The following is a 14125-nucleotide window of genomic DNA, read 5'->3' on the forward strand; positions in this document are numbered from 1 at the left end:
CCTCTGGTTGCGATCTAACCTACTCTTTCATCCTGTGCTCACCAGGGGAGACTTCAAGGAGCACCAATTGAACAGCTCCAGCAATAGTCATATTTAAAGCCTGATATATGGACAGTTATAATACATTCTTTCCATGCCCACTCTAGCTTTTATCAATCAACGTGATCTTTGAAAAAAGTTCCTATTTGTTATAAACAAATTTGTCATTTCCCAAATCTGTTTCTTTCATGACTTGTACTGTTTTTGTATTGCATGCATGAGGTCGGAGATCACTAGGAAAGAAATGGTAGTAAATTAATGTTATTTCTACTGTATCTAAAATAATTGGGACTGTACAACAATTATTACAAATTGTAAGGCCTTGTCTTGAACTCAAAATTACTAAAACTTAAATTAAAAGCTATACCAGGGGGAAAGTGGTAGAATAATCAAATATTTGTCTTCTATTGTTTTCTAATACATTATTTGATGAACTACTACTTCCCAGTAATATCAGGGTATTTTCTCAGCTATTCCATTCCACATCACTCCAGTACAGCTTAAATAAGCCCCATGCATATACATTTAAAATAAGCCTGCTGAAAACAATAAAATTTACTGTTTAGTAAATATGAATGGGATTGGATTATAAGGAACTTTTTTTAAAAAATAAGCCAGTTAACAGAATATACATTGAAAACTAATGAAGCATTGAAATGTGTCTTTGATTTTAAAAAAAGTTTGCAAACAGAATTACCCGACAACAATAACTATAACACTCCTGAAAATTCAAGTTGGGTAACTATTTCTGACATTATTTTCTCTCTCTCTCTCTCACACACACACACACACACACACACACACACCCTTCCTTGAAAGTATACAGGCTCATACTTGCCTCTGAAACAACTCTATGAGGAACTGGAAGCTTCACAATGTAAGATTTTAAACTTTGGTTTTTCCAAAGCCAGATATCAGATTTGATTGCATTACATTAAGCTTAATAATCTTAAAATATTTCTAGGAAATGTGAGATGAAATCATTCATAAACAGAACGTGCCAAACATTCTTGAAATAGACGAGAAAGAAAACTGGTTTAAAAATCAAATGGATGTAAATTTAAATGCAAGTTTATGATGAAATAAATACAATCAACTTTTACAATAAGCACACAATTAGAGCAAATATTTTTCAGAGAGTATGTTAATTTATCATACAAGTTTATAAGATACTGGAAATCTACTGACTAAAAACAGATTGAATTGACATTCTTGGGCCATTGGAATACTCAACATCTTACATAGGCATGCATACCAAGAACAAATATTCACTCCTGTTTTGGATTAGATTCTCAATACAAAAACCTAATTGTATATGTGAAAGTGTTAGGAACTAAATTTCTACCATCTATATATGCGTCTTGTCTCCCTGCTGGACATTTCCTTATCTACATCAGTAAGTCTACCTGACTGGCAACATTAACTTCCCTGGGGCAGAGAAATCTTTCCCTCTGACTTTACTGCACTGTGTTCCTGGCCATTTGCCAAATTTCCTGCTAAGCCACAGATCCTTTTTCCTAAATAAGAAGAGAGAAACCAGGTTTTTTTTTTAAAAAAAACATAATATCTATAACAGTTCAAATTATTAGTCAGAAAACTATAGCAAGGCAAGAATTGCAGTTCCAATGGCAGTGTCCTATGTGAAAGAGAAAAAAAAGCAATAGAGGCCATTTTTCTTTTGAGTTGAATTAGCAGACAACATTGTTCTTAGAAATATACCCATTATGGATGACCTAGATGTTTCCAATATTAATCCCTACTGCTAGACCAAGTTATAAAAACTTTTAAACTTTTCACCACAGAGCAAGGCAATTTCATGACAGAAAACCTATTGTATTAGCTTCATTGATACTCATAGCAATTCTGAGATATTCTGTCCCATCAACATAATATATAAGATTTACTTTGAGTTTGAGTTTTATTAAATTTATATACCGCCCCCCTCTCCCCGCAGGGACTCGGGGCGGTGTACAGACAGTACATATAAAACAACAAAGCAGGAACAACAAAACATTAGACAACCAACATAAACATATGTTCTGTATAATGCCCGAACTCATTTCTAGTTAAAAACGGTCTAAAACCAAATTAAAACCCCAAAATTTACAATACTAAAAAGCCATCCAGGAAGGTCAGTAATAGATTATACTTGTGATTACAATTAGGCCAGGCCGGCTAGTCGGAACAGGTGGGTCTTGAGTTTCTTACTATTTTGGATGCTGTCCACTAACAAAATAATTTTACCCCCCCCTAACAATTATTCATTGAAATCCACATACCGATACTTGCTTTCTTATATTCTAATCCATGTGGCCTATATTTTTAAAAGGTTATTTTCCACCATAGTAAGGGGCAGCAAAAAGGATGTAGAATATAACTGTTCATGTCCAAAATACTAAGGTGCTGGAACAGAGACAAAGAGTTGTTTTTCTTTAAGTACTGCATTCCCATATGAATTATTTTATCCAGGGGGCTCTAGCCAGAGCCTTTGGTAGGCAGGATGAAATCAAAACAGAACCCACTTCTTTTTTTCTATTTCTACTTCTTTTCTTCCCCCCTCCTTCCCCCTCTCTCTTTAAATATGTCTTTTATCTTTCTGATGTTTCCTTCTGTATGTTTCTCTCTCAGGCTACAGGAAAAGGAATAGCTCAGTCTCGCCAAGGGTCACTTTAAAACTGAACTTGTTATTCATTTCTCAGTTAAGGACACACATTACAGACTGAAAAGAAGCTTGAACTACATCTCATGTGCATTTTAGGTACACACCCCACAATGTGGAAAGTTACTGCAGCTAATAAACATTGTGTGTGGAAATGGAGTCACCCTTTTTGCTAGTCTTGTGTCCTAAATAAGCTGTTTCTAGTGATTGTTGTTGTTGTTGTTTTGTTCCGGGAAATTTGCTAAGCTTTCTTTGGAAATATTTTTTATAAATATTGAAGCTATGTATTTAATGCAGGTCACGTGTGAATTTATATTTGCAACATGCAAATCTGATAATGCAGCAACTGTTTTGATTTGGTTATGTATGTGCTCAAATAGGCCAAACATTCAAGAAAGTGATGCCACAACATGATGTAACTCAAAGCACAGCAATTATTTCTAAAAATATATATATTGGCTGAAAGCATTATAAAATCCTCTTCTGATGCTTAGTCAGAAAGAGAATCATATAATTCCTAGTTAATTCAGGATCTATTTTTAATACAAATACAGTATAACTTGATAGTACTCTTTGGTCTTAGAAACAGTCTCTGTTTTTAACAATAACACAAAATATATTTGCATATCATTCCTCTTAGCATCCTAAATAGCTACATATTTCCAGACCATTAACAGGTGCTAAAACTACATTAGATACTTTTTCTCTGCACAGAGGAATTATTTACAGGCTACAGAACTGACTATAGGAAATTGCTATATAACTGAACAAAGTACCCAAATCCCAGAAATTGCTTCATGAAATAATTCGGTTTCTCCTTCCAGGGGAGGAGAAAGTAATTCCAAACTTTCCAACATCATCCCTTTTACGATGGGTTACAAAGGGTAACGCCACCACGTTTATAACCATGCCGAGCGTTACGGCGGCGGCGTTGTGCTGAAAGTAGCTCTTCCCAAATAATGTCAATCAATCTGCAATTAGATAAACCTTAACACTGACCCCCTGCGTTCCTCACCTCTTATCACATTAGTACAGAAAGAAACCCTGCAAATCATAGGCAGACAATTAGTCCAAAATGGAATGAAAACAATCTACTCTGCAGCCTTTTAAAGATGCATTCTATAATCCCCAAAGATTCAAAAGCATTACCTCACCGCTGCTTTAGAGACAAACTGAGCATTCACTCTGGGCTCTACCCAGCATTCCCTGGTTCACACAAAGACAACAGAGGTGTGACCAATCACATTGTGGCAAGCAGGCACTGTTTGAAAGCTCCCTCCCTGCACTGCCCATTGACATGCTCGCTGGCAGCCTGCTGAACTTGTTGTCATGGCAACACATCTTAGCTGCTCTCCACTGAGGTTTGTTATATTATTCAGCCCCTCTCCCTTTTCACCACTCACTTTTGCTAATTAAAAATTTAGGCCCACGTTTCGCGTTTTGGAGCAAACAGAAAGAAACAGGCTCGTTGGTCTTGAAAAAGCTGAAAGTGCATAATTAAAAATTTTAATTACAGGATCGGTTCTAACCTATCAAAGGTCCGCTACTCGGACCTGGACGGATGAACTTCTCATACAAGCTCCGTCTTTGTTTTACAACAAACAAGCTCAGACCAAAAGCATCCCCTTCCACATCTTGCGGACCATGCTGAGACAGAGACAGCGTTCTCCTTAAAATCATGGCTTCTATACTATCGGCTGGCTAAAACACTTTCTCAACAGTGCTGTGAGTGCTCTTGTGAAGTGAGGCTAAACAGTACATTGTCAGGGAGCGATGTTATTATATTGAATATGCAGAGCCCACATGGTCCCTCAAATGACCTCATGGAGCTTTCTTTTGAATTGCAACGATGGGTAAAGTCATCAAAACAGAGAAAGGACCTAAAAATGAATTACATCTCAGGATTAAAGCTATATTGTCACAGTGGTATGCTTAAATAGTGAGACAACCATAGCTGAACAAATAGGAGAGGTCATAAATAGCAAACCTGTGAATGCAAACCTGTGTATCTTTAGGGCTAACAATCCCAATGTGGTGGTGCTGGGTTTCTTTGAAGAAATTCAAGGGTTTTAAAAGCGAAGCAGTTAACTACTTTTAAGGACGTTATTTGCTTTTTACTGGAAATTATTTGATTCCCTCCTTGAAAGAATGGTTAAACAATCTATGACAATATGTTTTGATGGCCACATCATTTTGTAACTTCTTTTTGATTTAAAGGTAAAAAGGTTCCCCTCGCACATATGTGGTAATCGTTCCTGACTCTAGGGGGCAGTGCTTCTCTCCGTTTCAAAACCGAAGAGCCAGCGCTGTCCGAAGACGTCTCCACAGACATGTGGTCGGCCTGACTAAACGTTGAAGGTGCACGGAACACTGTTACCTTCCCACCAAAGGTGGTCTCTATTTTTTTCTACTTGCATTTTTACATGCTTTCAAACTGCTAGGTTGACAGAAGCTGGAACAAGTAATGGGAGCTCACTATGTTATGCGGTGCTATTGATTCAAAACGCTGAACTGCGAGTTTCAGAGAGATTGTACAGTATATAACTGTTCACTAAGGTTTAACCTTCCTCTTGACTACTGAACAAATTAACCTCAAAGTTTATGGGTTCCTTCCCTGTCAACAGATCAGATAATAGCTTTCCATCTGTAATTGCCCATCCCAATAAAAGTACACTTCACTTTTCTGTCCTTGTATGAAAGGGGTCTCCTTATTCCTTAGGATCAGGGCCTTCCTTTCCCCATTTCTTATAGATGGAAAGGGAGATGAAGTATATTCTGGAGTCCTGACTTACAGGAGTCTGCTATCATTTGTACCAGTGGTGGGTTCCAGATTCTGTTCCAACTGGTACGGTTGGAATGGCCCCAGCGTCACCCACATGGACATGCGCGACACGCGCACGTGTCATACTTGCCTGTGATGCTTCTGCAAGCCTCCGCAACGCTCCAGCTGCTTGGCGGAGCGTTGCACAGGCGCCGTACGTGCCATGCGCATGCGTGGAAGGGCCAAAGGCTTAAAGCACAGGTAAGGAGCTCGGTGGGTGGGCAGGCTCCAGAGCACCGTACCGGAACGGTACCGGGTGCTCCGGGCAGAATCCGGTACGCTCATACCGGGGCGTACCGCCTGCAACCCACCACGGATTTGCATCCTTTGGATTTGCACCTTTTGGTCTCCACTGACATTAGTACCAAAAAGGCTTTTCTCCAGTCCATTCAATAGTGTTTGACTTTTGGGAAACTGCCTGGACAAATCCCTGCAGTTTTCTTAGCAAGTTTTTTCAGAAGCAGTTTGTCATTGTCTCTTCCTTAGGACTGAGAGAAAATGACTAGCTGAAGAACTGAAGAAGCTTCTTGGATGAGAAGTGAAACATTTTCAAGGAAAACCCAAGAAGATCTAGTTGCCTTTTGAAAAGCACCTTTGGGACAACCATGACCTGGATGATTGAGTGTCTCCATAGATATTTGACTGGTTCAAGGTCACCAGGTGGCTTCATGCCTAAAGTGGGACTAGAATTGACACTTTTCTGGTTTCTAGGCTGATGCTTTAACCACTACAGCAAACTGGCATAAAAAGGCATAAAGGTTGTATTTTCTATACAACTTTCTATTAATCTGTCAGTTACAAGGACTAGAAAACTACAGAAACAGAAAGATAAAACTGAATAATTTATAAAGCACTGATACATCATCTCTATTACTAGACTAGTTATGCATTCATCCCTATATTCGTTTATAACACAGCAATTGTCAGAAGAAAATACCAGTTCACAGACTGATAGCCTGTAAATAGCCTTACTTTCGCCAGATAATTCAAGAAGTGATTGTAAACAAAACTAACCTTAGTATTTGTGAAGTATAGATAGCTAATGTGAGATCTACAACATGATTTCTCAGGGTCAATATAGGAGGCATATAAATGTAACATATAAATAAATAGCTAAAGTTAATTAAGTATTAAAATTAAGACATCTGTTAATAATAATATTACTATATGTTATATATATATATTGTATTGTATTGTATTGCATTGTATATTAATTATATATTATATATTATTATGACATATACAATACAATACAATACAATACAATACAATACAACTAATATAACATATATTTTTGTAAACCACCTAGAGGAGTGGCTCCCAATCTTTTAGTATGAGGGTGTGGTTCCATGGACAGAGGTTTTTCTGCAGACTGGAGGGAGCGTGGTTTCGCATGCTGTCTGCATCCCACGGATGGGGTTTGCTTGTTTGCTCTGGCATGCCATGGCCCGATGCAAGTCCATTGACCAGGGGTTGGGTACCCTTGACTAGAGTAGCCCCATGGCAAAACAGGTGGCAAATTTGTGTCTCTGTGTGTATATGTATGACATTTTCCATCTCTTTTCCTAAACAATTTCAAGCTGTGCAGATCTTAACCATGTAGCAATATTTGTCAGATGGGTGCTAAAATCAGATATAATATCTTTAATAGGGTAAAATATATAACTTCATAAATTGCATATCAAATATAGTTTTTTTTTAAATCACCACACAACTCAAACACTGTCAAATTATAACTTTCAACACATTATAATAAGGGATTCCTTAAGGAGAAAAATTAACAACTGTGGAAATGTATCTCTAGAGGTACTTTTCATCTGTTCTAGCAAGTACACACACAACAGAATGATACATGAATCCTAAAAAGGAATACTTTAAGTTATGAAGATTAGATGTCAGGATATCAGCAGAAACTCTGCAACATGCTGCAGTCTCAGTTGTGATCACTAAGCAAGGACTATCTGCACACAGGTTTTACTCACTGCCTTTACTTATCTGAGATATTCGGAAAGTCTTTATTTATTTGACTTCTATGCTACCTATTTTGACTCTAAGTGGCTTATCGACATGCAATAAATAAGAACCATATATCTACGTAAAAATCTTTTTTGTAATGATGTGACCAAAACTGGAAGCAGTATTCCAGTTTACTAATAGGTAACATGATTTTTCTTCTATGCCTCTGTTTATTCAACCAAGGATTGTATTAGCTGTTCTGGCTGCACACTGCTGCCTCATTTTTAATTGATCATCCACTAGAACTCCAAGGTCCCTCTCACAGTGACTGTTTTTGAGCCAGGTTTCGCCTAATCTGTACTTGTACCTTTGGTTGTTCCTGCCTAAGTGTAAAACCTTGCTTTTTTCCACATTACATGTCATTTTGTTATAGGATCGTTCAAGTGTCAAGATCTTTTTGGATCCTGAGCTTGTCTTCTGGGGTGTTGACTATTCTTGCCAGTTTAATATCATCTGCAAATTTGATGAATTCCTTTTCTATTCCTTCATCTAAGTTATTTGTGAAGACATTGAAGTGTACTGGGCCCAAGATGGAACATTGTGGTACCCCACTGCACCCTTCCTTCCATGGAGATGTAGTACCATTAAGGACTACTCGTTGAGTGTGGTTTGTCAACCAGTTACAAATCCATTTGGTGGTTATGCTGTCTATCCCACATTTTTCTAGTTTATCAAGTAGGTTGTGGTCTACTTTGTTGAATGCCTTACTGTTGAGACTTTGGAAAAAGAAAAAGAACAACAACTAAGATTATTAAAGGCCTGGAGACCCCAACATATGAAGAACAGTTGCAGGATTTGGGTATGGCTAGTCCAGAGGAAAGAAGGACCAGGGGTGACATGATAGCAGAATTCCAGTATTTGAGGGGCTGCCACAAAGAAGACGGGGTCAACTTATTTTCCAAAGTACCAGAGGGTAGGACAAGAAACAATGGATGGAAACTGATCAAGGAGAGAAGCAACCTTGAATTAAGGAAAACAATTAACCAGTGGAAATTGTGGGGCTGAGCACGGGGTGGACTAAAAGATCTCCAAGATCTCTTCCAGCTCTATTCTAAATTGAAAGTTACTAAAATTGTTTATGCTTATTGAAATGAAAGAGAAAGTCATTCCTTTATAGATTTTTTATTTATTATATTTTTTATTTTTCTATTTTTTAAATTTGTATTATTTTTACTGCTGCAGTAATTTTTAATAACATTATCATAAAAAGGAGTTAAAATAGAAAGTTTCCACATGTGATCTGCTTAAAAAGAAAACAAAGGTTTTTAAAGATGCACTTTTAATTCTGTCCACTAAAATATATTGCAGTACGCATTCAAAGTTCTACCAGTTTTGACAAAGATAGACTGGTTTAACTGAAACATGTGCAATTTCCACAGTAATCTTCTTCACTGTTTATTTGCCATTTTTTATGATGCCCTTGAGCATCCCCCCCATTTTTTAAAATAGCACTCAACTGTTGTAGTTCATCCCATCTGGCTGGGAGGTAAATGTAAAATGCACTAAACTTTATCAGCAACTATTTGGCACTCCTACAAATCTACATTAAAAGTTTTTTGTTCCAGTTCTACCATATCACAGGCAGAGCAGCTCTGATAACTGTGCAAAAGAGTAATGACTTTAGTTTGTTTCTTTTTTGTCAACACTTTTTTTCATTAAAACACAATGAAGTATCATATTTGGCAAATATGATATGCCTGCATTAATAAAATATTACTTTTAGGATAACAATAACCCAAAATAAATAACAGTATGCAGAGAATTAGAGAAATAAATGTCTTAACACATCTGGGAGCATTAACTTGAAGGAAATGACCATTGGCTTACCTGAAGGGTCCTTTTCTGTACACCGCGGGAGAGTCCAAGCAATGGGTTAATTCAGTCTGCTTGCCCTTAGGACTGAGGAACTATTTTTCCTTAAGCCACACCTCCTCCTGGTGTGCTCAATCCCCCAGAATTCTTTGAAGGAGTCAGTTCGTGCGGACGGAGCGAAGCGTCCAAGATGATGTACTGTTGACACGAGGAACCCGAATCCCGGCCTTGAGAGCCAGGGTGGGTTGGACTCTCCCGCGGTGTACAGAAAAGGACCCTTCAGGTAAGCCAATGGTCATTTTCCTGTACACCGCTTGGAGAGTCCAAGCAATGGGACATACCAAAGTTATTGTCCATCTGGGTGGGCAGAAGAAGGCTCCCGGGATTCGGTCTCTGACACAACCGCCTGGAGCACACGCCTGCCGAAAGACGCCTCAGCCGAGGCGAAAATGTCCAGTTTATAGTGTCGCACAAATGGAGAAGGAGAGGACCACGTAGCGGCCCTGCAGATGTCCAGGATCGAGGCCTGGGTGGCCCAGGCCGCTGAGGTAGCAGCACTTCGTGTGGAGTGTGCAGTGATGCCGCGCGGAACGGCCTTGGATTGACTTTCATAGGCAGTCGCAATGCAAGCGCGAAGCCACCTGCCAATTGTGGAGGAAGTGACCTTCTTCCCTAGGGAACCGGGCTGGAAGGAGAGAAAAAGAGCCTCTGACTTCCTGAATTCCGCAGTACGAGCGATGTAGACCTTCAGGGCCCTCCTGACATCAAGATTGTGCCAGGATCGCTCTCTGGGATGCGACGGATGAGGACAAAAATTTGGCAACACAATGTCTTGCGCTCTATGGAACCATGAGTTTACTTTGGGGGTAAAGGTCGGGTCCAGCCTCAAAATGACCCTGTCAGGGTGGATGACGCACAGATCCTGGCGAACAGAGAGAGCCGCCAGCTCCGAAATCCGGCGAGCTGACGTGATGGCAATCAAGAAGGCCGTCTTCAGCGTCAGGAATCGAAGAGAAGTAGTGCGTAAAGGCTCGAATGGGGGGCCAGAGAGGGCCCGCAGGACCACGGACAGCTGCCAAGTAGGGTAGCGATGAACGGTGGGAGGGCGAAGGTTAGAAGCGCCCTTGAGGAAAAGACGCACCTTCGGGATTTTGCTGAGAGGCAAAAGGTGGTCGCCCGACCAGACAGTAGACAAAGCCGCCACTTGACGTCGAAGGGTGTTCGGGGCCAGGCCCCTGTTGAGTCCCGCTTGAAGGAAGTCAAGCACTCTGGGAACAGGCGCGGTCGTCGGCTCGATGAGCAGCTCCTCACACCACTTGGCGAAGGCGGCCCAGGACGCATCATAAATCCTAGTGGTTGAAGGGCGTCTAGCCGCCTGAATGGTGTTCACTACCTCCTCCGACAGGCCTTGGCCTTTCAGTTGGTCCCCCTCAAGTGCCAGACGGCCAACTGGAGCCACTGGGGCTCTGGGTGAATCACGGCCCCCTGGCTGAGGGAGATCTGGTCCGGAGGAATGCGCCACGGAGGAGACACCGACAGGTGGACAAGGTCGGCAAACCACGACCTGCGGGGCCAATGCGGGGCCACGAGAAGGACCTCTGCTCCCTCTGCGATGACTTTGGAGATGAATTGAGGAAGGAGAGGCAGGGGAGGGAAGGCATACAGTAGCTCGCGGGGCCACTTGCAACGCAGTGCGTCTGTCCCCTCCGCCCCCGGGGTGAAGAACCGGGAGTAGAAGCGGTCGAGCTGCTTGTTGTCCCTTGACGCAAACAGGTCTACGGCCGGAGTCCCGAATCTGTCGGACATCTGGTGGAACAGGCGAGGGTCCAGTTTCCACTCCGCAGGATCTATGGTCGTCCTGCTCAGCCAGTCGGCCTGTGTGTTGTCCACTCCGGAGATATGGTCGGAGCGAAGGGATTCCAGATGGCGCTCCGCCCAGCGTCCCAGGGACTCCGCCTCTCTCATCAGTGCTCTGGATCTGGTGCCGCCCTGGCGGTTGATGTGGGCCTTGGTGGCCACATTGTCCGTCATCAGAAGCACATGTTGGCGATGGATGGGCCGGCTGAAATGGCGCAGGGCCAGGCGAGCAGCTCTCAGTTCCAGCAGGTTGATGCTGTATCTGGATTCCACTTGGGACCACTTGCCCTGAACAACCAGGGACCCCATGTGGGCTCCCCAGCCGGAGAGGCTGGCGTCTGTGGTGATGATCAACCTCTCGGGTTCCTTGAATAGGTGGCCCTTGAGGATGGCCGGAGACACCCACCAGCGGAGAGACCTCTTCACGTCCGGGGGAACTCGAATCGGCCTGGTAGAGTTGCTCCTGGATGCCCTCTGGTGCGGCAGCAGCAGCCACTGGAGAGACCTGGAATGCAGGCGGGCCCACGGCACGATGGAAATGCAGGAGATCATTTTTCCCAGCAGCTGCGACAGAAGGACCACTGGAGCCTGCCTCAAGCTCAACACCTTGTGGGTCATGGACCTTAGACCGGTCAACCTGTCTCGGGAAAGGAAAACCCTGCACAAGTTGGTATCTATCACCGCCCCCAGGTGTACAAGTCTGTTGGTTGGGGTGAGATGGCTCTTCTCTATATTTAGAGAGAAGCCGTGGTTTCTGAGGGATCTCATAGTGGTTTGGAGATCCCGAAGGGCCTGCTGCCTGGACGACGACTGGATCAGGATGTCGTCCAGGTAGCACTGGAGCCTTATGGGCCTGCGTCTTAGCTGAGCCGCCACTACCGCCAGCACTTTGGTAAACGTCCGAGGAGCGGACGAGAGGCCGAATGGAAGAGCTTTGTACTGGAAGTGGCGACCCGCATAATAGAAGCGCAGGAACTTCCTGTGCTGAGGACGGATGGGGATGTGGAGGTATGCCTCTTTGAGATCTATAGATGTGAGAAGATCTCCCTGTCGAATCCCCGCCAGAATGGACTGCAGAGACTGCATCTTGAACCTCCGGTAGGCGATATGCCTGTTGAGGTTCTTGAGGTCCAAGATGGCTCTCCACCCCCCCGAGTTCTTTGGTACCAGGAAGAGGATGGAGTAAAACCCCTTCCCCTCTTCGCCTTGGGGAACTGGTTCCACGGCCCTGATGTCCAGGAGATGACGGACTTCCTGGTCCATACGCTGCCTCTTTTGGGGGCAGGACGGGACAGGGCACCGGATGAAGGTCCGGGGGGGAAGGGACAGGAATTCTAGGGAGAGGCCTTCCCTGACTGTCTGCAGAACCCAAGCATCCTCGGTGTTCTGGGCCCAATGAGAGGCGAACAGCTGGAGGCGACCCCCGATGGGCGCCAAGCCCTGGCAGTCACTTTGACTTACGGAACGGCCTGTTGGAGGCCCCACCGCGGTTATACTTGCGGAAGCCGAACTGCTGCCTGCCTCTGTCCCGAAAAGGCGCTCTGTCTTGGGACCTGTCGCCCTGCTGGCCGAAGGACCTATTAGAGGGAGAGAAGGAAGAGGCAGAGGTGGAAGGCTCGGAGGCACGAAAGGACTGCCTCCTAGAGTAGGGAGCGGCCTTACGTTCCTGCTTTTTATTTAAAGAAGGTAGGATCTTCCTCTTGTCCTTGGACTCAATGAGGAGAGGATCCAGGGACTCGCCAAACAATTTGGACCCCTTAAAGGGGGCGGAAGCCAGTTTCCATTTGTTTTTCTGGTCCGCTTGCCAATGTCGGAGCCAGATCAGTCGACGGGAAGTTATGTTAGAACCGAGGGCCCTGGAGGCAAATTTGGTGGCATTGAGGGACGCGTCAGCGGCATACTGGGAGGCCGCGATTATTTTTGACACGTCCTGGTGGAGACGTATGTCTCCCGCCGGGAGCTTGTTTAGGAGCTCGCGCAGCCAGATCACAGAGGCCCTATTAAAAAAGGAAGCGGAAGAAGAGGCCCTGATGGCCCAGGCAGCCGCCAGATGGGTCTTGTGACACGCCTTTTCCGCCTTCTTGTCCTCCGCCTTAAGGCCTTCCAGGAGGTCGGCCGGTAGCGAGGAGTTGGAAGTGAGCGCAGCGATGGGCGGGTCGACAGTGGGAAGGGCCAGAAGGTCCTCCAACACTGGCTCCATAGTATAAAGCTTCCTATCTACCCCACTGGGAGAGGATTGCGTGGCTGGCTGAGCCCACTGGCGCTGGATTAAGTCGAGGAACAGCCCCGGGACCGGAACCAGCTCTTGCTGGGGCGCTGGCACATCAAACATGATCGCATTGGGATTAGCCGGAGGGGCATCATCCGCCGGCGCGGTCGGCTTGGGCTTGATCCCCACCCTGGTGGCAGCCTTGACCTTGTGAAGGACCGATTTAAAAAGGCTGGGCTTAAAGAGACCCGCAAAGGCGGGCGCTTCGGGGGGAAGGTCCTCGTCGTCCGAGAGGCCTAGCACCTCCGGGTCAGGGTCCTCAATGGCAGAGGCCTCGCTGACCACCGAGGATTCCAGGGAAGGATGGCGAGCACGCTTGCTTGGGGGCGGAGCTGCCTGATCAGGTTTGGGACCCCTAGGGGCCGCTGCGGTAGGACTTTTAAATTTCATGGCCTCCGTGATGCCCTTGGCAATGGCACGGGCCATTAGCTCCTGCATGCGGGGCGATAACTCCTCAGAGTCAGAATCGGGATCCAAGCCCTCTACTAGGGGGGGTGAAGCCTCACCCTGCATATCGTCTATGCTAGCATCCCCAGGGGGAGGAACCTGTTCACAGGCCCAGGAAGGGACCGGGGAAGCCGGCTCTGCAAATGACCTATTAGGGGATAGGTCCTGGGATTCCACCTCCTCGGCGAGGACCGACTGGAGATCT

At 44.4% G+C, this 14125-nt stretch overlaps 1 protein-coding gene across 3 annotated transcripts in view; it reads right to left on the reverse strand.

Annotated features, from left to right (window-relative positions):
* STOX2 (storkhead box 2) overlaps positions 1 to 14125 on the reverse strand; it is a 98803-nt gene that overhangs the window by 36402 nt on the left and 48276 nt on the right. The gene's annotated exons all lie outside the window — the stretch shown is intronic.

The sequence above is a fragment of the Natrix helvetica genome (genome assembly GCF_964273705.1).
Source record: "Natrix helvetica genome assembly, chromosome: 7".
Taxonomy (NCBI): Eukaryota; Metazoa; Chordata; class Lepidosauria; order Squamata; family Natricidae; genus Natrix; species Natrix helvetica.